Consider the following 6184-nt stretch of genomic DNA (forward strand, 5'->3'; position numbering starts at 1 on the left):
ACGTATGATAAACAATGTCATAAGCGTAAAACACATCTTTCTTGCATTTCCAAATAATAGTTTGTCGCTGTTAAAATAAGCTTCCACATCAAGCAAACTCGTAAAGACTTTGTCCGGGCTTTACCAATCATCCTGGAGTACCAGAGAAAGAAATATAGGAGACGATAAACTCTGCAGCCTGTCGTGTTAGTGCATCTGTAATACAATATGCTGAGAAACAACCAATTCAATTGTATAGATCTCCATTCTATAGAACAATATCTGATGAAGCACTGATAAAAATCGTGAGTTGTATTCCAAGATTGCCATGTTGGTATCAATCCGCTCATCTGGCATATGTAGCCCGCCATTTATAAGCTTTTACAGGTCATACACATCACTGATCAGGGAGCAAATTGATCAGGTATGCAAAAAACAGTGAGCATGTGCTTACGGAAAGGATCAGCCCGTCTGACCAATGTAGCCAGTTTTTTTGTACAGCATAATCATCACTCATCAGGGTGGGAGGTCACGCTGTGCCTGTGCTTGTAGCCGGCGATTCGTGCGCCTGGGACAGCACAGGGCCACACCGCCATAGATCGGCCAACGCTCTTACCATTCCCAGTTGCGGCGCCTGTGCTGTGGTGCCGTATTCGAAAGAAGTAGGACAGCGGCGGCCAAATCAAGCACATCGTGAAGAGCAGGGGTAGACCAGGAGCAGAGCATCTTCATAGCGGGCCGGAAGGCTGGCTACTCGATGCATGCGAGCACCCTGGCCGATGCAGGCGAGCGGTCCGCGACTTTGCCGCATCCTATCCTGCTCCTGATATGAGTGAACTGCAAATGTCCGTAAAAAATTGTAGACCATGGACTCGAATCAGACCACCCGGATCTGATAAATGAAACAGCAAAAGATCCATGGGCAACATCCAGCCATCCACATCCATCAAACCGGGAAAGAAATCCAAGAGATCTGGGAGGGGAAGGAATACATGGCTGTCGTCGCCGTGGAAGAAGAAGGAAGCACCAAGCTGCGTTGATTGCCGCAAGAGCCATGCGGCACAGACGCCAGAATCAAACGCGTCGCTGAACGACCATCGGCAGGGCCGCAGGGGAGCTCCCCCGAGCAACCGTAGCCGCATCCTCGCCGTCCCCCGTGAGAAAGACGAAGCTTCCAAAGGCCACCCGCAGAGCCAGTCCAAGCCAGCCATCCACAGTCGCCTAAACAGCCGAATCAAGCAGAAGATCCTCCGCTCCTTCCGTCCCCTTCTCCTCCCACCACGCCAGCACGAAGAGGAAACAGAGAGTAGGAAAATCCGCGGTCGATCCGGGTGAAGAACGACCTTATTAGATGAGCTCTGGCCCGATCTACTCTGCACCAACGTCCACCATGGACATCGCCGCGAGAGAGGACCGAACCCCTCGCCAGCGTCGCTCGCCGAAACGCCGGAGAAGCTGTAGCTCAACACACCACCTAAACCTACAAGAAAACCTACATAATCTACCCTCCGGCCCACTCTCCCGCTCATCGTCAGCCAGCCGTAGCCGCTGGTGACAGTAGGGAAAGGGGCCGGCGATGAGAGCAACGTAGGCGGAGGGAGAAGCTAAGGACGGGTATCGACCACGACAAGCGAAAAAGAAAAAGTGCATTATTTGGGCTAGTCTGATTGTACATGGGCCACAGGCCTTTCTTTTGTTGCAAACATGGGCCACCGGTGGTGGAATCGATGGATTGATCGATCTGGAAGCAGCGACGTACCACGGTCGCTTTGACGTTTAATAGTAAAGATTCTGGGCGAAGGGGTGTCTTTCTGGTCACCCTCGCGCTGGGAGTGATTGATGGGGGTGGGGGCGGGGGCTACCTTTGCTTGGATTGGGGTGTTCTTCCTTTATTTGTCGACATTTGCAACCTTTGTAGTTTCTGCAGATCCTCAATGTATCTTTTGTCAGCTTGTACAGGAAAGGAAATACCTCGGTGGTGGTGGTGGGGGCAATGGAGCGTAAGGCCACCACGCATGTGGGCAGTTGGCTGAGCCTGAGCTGCGTCCCCAGCCCCGCAAAGCAGGTACTCCGTTTGCTTATCCACTCTGTCTGTCTGCATCCTCAATCTGTTCCTGTTCTGGAAGATGCTTAAAGTAGCACATGTCTTCAGCTGTTTGTGCATAAAGCCTCTGTGACACCATGCTCTATATTCTCTGTATCAGGTTGGTACCTCCAGGTTCCGTGCTGAGGCTATGGGGAACGAGAATAGCGCCCCACCTGCTGCAGGAGCATGGCCCGATCTGCAGCAGAAGAAGCGAAATGCCACTGCCGAGCTGGGCAGGGACCGCCGAGGGGTAATTTTTTTAACCAACTTACCATGATGTAGTCTGAATCTGATACTCCCTCAGATCCAAATTAATTGACTCAACTATCTGTAGATACGGATGTATCTAGATGTGTTTTTAGCTCTAGATACTACTACCTCCATCCCAAAGCTTAGGGATTATATTATTTTTAGAAAGTCAAACTATATCATGTTTGACTAAGCTTTTACCAAAAATCATTAACATGCAAAATACAAAATTAATATCATTAAATAGGTTGTGAAATATATTTTCCTACGGTATCTACACAATATTATATTTGTTGATAGAATGTTCTAAAATTTTGGTCAAACTTTACTTGTTTTGATTTCCCAAAAATAAATAAGCCTTAAGCTTTGGGATGGAGGTATCTAGACAAAGCTGAGTCAACTGGAGTAGTTTTTTTTGTCTGTCCATAGCTAGTGTTCATGGTGCAAAAGGCTAAGAGCATCCACTATATGCATCAGTCTATCTCATACAGTAATTCAATATCACTGCTGAGGTCTGCCTTTTGTTTTGCTATTCATATGCAGACTGAAACTTTAGGGCCTTTACTCAAAAGGAAGATCAAAACTGCGGCTGATCAGGCTGCCAGTATGTTGATGCCGCCCCCATCTTCTAAATGCCTCTACAAGCACAAGGCCACGCGCCTGCTGGGTGGTGATCTTTTAATGAATATGGTATATTTTCTTAATCCATAAAACATGCCTTGATATTTGTCTGTTTATTGTTGGTTTTTTCTAATGCTTGCCAAAAGTTTACAACAACAACAACAACAACAACCAAGTCTTTCAGTCCCAAACAAGTTGGGGTAGGCTATAGTTGAAGCCCATAAGATCTCGAAGCCAAAAGTTTAGAAACACCAAATTCGTTTGCTTACAATCATCATACAGTAATGTTCATCTACTCTCCAGTTCCCCTAACCCAACAAAAAATGATGTTAATTACGATTTTTAGATTAAAAGAGCACCATTAGGCGCTGTTAATTACGATTTTGAGATTAAATGTCATTTGCAATTTCTAATTATAATTTTGAGGCAAATGATTAGTTTAACCTTGATCTGTTCCGCTCTCCATTTTTCCCAACCGAAAAAATGTAACCATTCCATTCCTCTGAAATGGAACCATTCCATTCCATTCCACATTGTTTCAGAACCGAACACACCCTTGCATTGTTGTGAACTGTTATCCATACACAGCCATACCCTTCCACTTACATCCAGCACTATACGCATCAGTCTGTCTCAGAGTCATTCAATATCACTGCTGAGATCTGTTCTCATTCTTATGCAGGCTGAAACTGCTGCGCCTTTACTCAAGTGGATGCAAAATGAGGCTGATGAGGCTACTGTGAGGACGATGGTCCCGGCACCATCATCCGAAAACCTCTACAAGCACGAGGCCATGGGCCAGCTGGGTGGTGACCTTTTAATGAATCTGGTATATTTTCTTAATCCACATACATGATTTTATTATTATCTGTTTAATTACTGTTGGCTTTGCCTAATGCTTACCAAAAGTTCAGAAACACTGCGTTTGCTTACAATCATCATACACTAATTTTTCACTTTCCAGTCTGTCTCATCCAGTATATAAACTGTTGAGTTTCGTTGGCTTCTTTTGTAATCATTTGCATTGTTGTCAACTGTTGTCTATGCACAACCCTATTCTTCCACTTACATCCCGCACTTTTTGCATCAGTCCATCTCATAGATTTATTAAATATCAATGATGAGTTCTGTTGCTATTCATATGCAGGATGAATCTTCTGTGCCTCTACTCAAATGGATAAAAAATGATCCTGATGAGGCTGCTGTGAAGATGATGGTGCCGCCACCATCTTCTGAAAACCTCCTCAAGCACAAGGCCACGGGCCAGCTGGGTGGTATCCTTTTTAAGCAGGTATATTTTCTTAATCCTCATACATGATTTGATTTGTACATTTATTGCCGGCTTTGTCTAATTATGCTTACCAATAGTTCGAAACACACACAACCCTATTCTTCCACTTACATCCAGCACTATATGCATCGGTGTCTCATAGATTCATTTTATATATCACCGCCGATGTCTGTTGCTCATCAATTTTCATATGCGACTGAAACTGCTAAGCCTTCATTGGTCAAAAGGATTGCAACTGCTGCTGATGAGGCATCTGCAGAGGCTGCCACCAAGTTACTGCCAGCCCCACCTTCTGGATGCTTATATAAGCTCAAGTCCAAGGACCGGCCGGGCCGTAACCATCCAAGGGTTCGGATATATTTTCTTAAGCCACATATACATGCCATGATTTATTTCTGATATTATCACCGGCTCGTTTCATCGCTTCTTGGAATTCGGAAATGCCAAATTAGCATGCTTATATTCATCATACACTAAATTTTGACTGTTCAGTTTGTAACATAGTGTTATGCACTCGCTTGTCAACATTTGCATTGCTCTGAACTATGCACTTTACACAACCTAATTCTTCCACTTACATTCAGCGCTACGCACCAGTAGTACCTCCCATGTTTCCTTCACCATCCCGATGCCGAGCTTGCGGGAATATGGTGGGCCCATGTACATACCCCGCATATAACACCTCCTATGGCTCTATCTACCTTTCTAATAACTCCTTCACGGAGTTACAGGTATGTATTCTCAGTGGTTTAGCATGAATTGGCATATAGTAAAGTCTTGTTTTTAGTCTTCCTGCTTCTTACATTAGTATCAATTTTCACCTGCAGACTGTACCTTGTGAACTTCGTCCAATGATTAACCAGATGTGTCCGCATGAAGGGTCTTTCACTATACATGGCAATGGCAAATTGATGAACACCTACACGGTCTGTGAGGTGTATGTCTACAAGACGCAGGCCATCACATATTTGTATGGACATGATTGGAGAAAGTTTGCTTTTGACTACGGTCTGAAGAAGGGCGACGAGCTGAGGATCAGAAACTCAAACGGGCAGATATACGTAACTGGTTACAGAGTTGGAGACACTTCCAAATATATAATATGTAACTTTTTAGTACTCGTATCCTTTGATTACTGCATTCTGAGCAGTTGTTCTAAATCATTCCCTCTGTTCTAGCTTGCTAGGTTTAACATGATCAAAGCTGCAGATCCCCTGATGGAACAGGAGCGGATGTCACAAAGGGCACCCACACCAGCACCGGCACCGGCTTCCCACTCTCCTGCATCAGCACCGGTTCCTGTACCAGCACCGTTTATTGCATCTACCCAGCAGGCCCCTACATCAGCATTGGTTCTGTAGAGGCCCCATATACTACACACGCCCAGCAGGCTCTGCATCAGCACGGTTCCTCTAGCTGCACCGTTCTGCAGTCTCTCCTGCATCAGCACCGGTTCCTCTAGAGGCACCGTTTATTGCACCTGCCCAGCAGTCTCCTGCATCAGCACCAGCTCGTGTACCAGCCCAGGCTCCTGCACCTGTCCCAGCCAGATCACCGAGGTCTCAGCTCATTGCTGTGGCCACCCGTGTGGTGACCAGGACGCATCTGAAGGCTATGTTCGTGAGTATATGATAGCATAACTGCTCTTATCTTGATGTCTTCTCTGCTCAAAGTCTCACATGGTTCAGTCTTCAGTGCATTGGTGCCATTGACTAATTTTTGTTGCTATCTCTTGCTTTGAATCAGAAATTGCCTAAAAGTATCGCCAAGGATCTCAATGCTGGCCGAAGGGGCAAGATTTCCCTCGTCATGGAGAGTGAAGGTCTCACCGTGGAGGGACGGTACTCCATCAGTCCCACAGATGGCCGCTTGGCTGTTACTTCCAGGTGGAAAAAGTTCATTGACGGTGCCAAACTTCGCATTGGATCAAAGTTGAAGGTTGATACGTCCAAAACGTA

General features: G+C 45.9%; 1 long non-coding RNA gene across 1 annotated transcript; it reads right to left on the bottom strand.

Moving 5' to 3' along the window:
• Positions 1-211: 211 nt before the first annotated feature.
• Positions 212-1629, bottom strand: LOC127294463 (uncharacterized). The gene is made up of 2 exons (XR_007846658.1): positions 972-1629; positions 212-871 (listed from the first exon to the last, which is right to left on the bottom strand). It is a non-coding gene; the product is annotated as an uncharacterized lncRNA (long non-coding RNA).
• Positions 1630-6184: the final 4555 nt, after the last annotated feature.

This window comes from Lolium perenne, chromosome 4 (genome assembly GCF_019359855.2).
Source record: "Lolium perenne isolate Kyuss_39 chromosome 4, Kyuss_2.0, whole genome shotgun sequence".
Taxonomy (NCBI): Eukaryota; Viridiplantae; Streptophyta; class Magnoliopsida; order Poales; family Poaceae; genus Lolium; species Lolium perenne.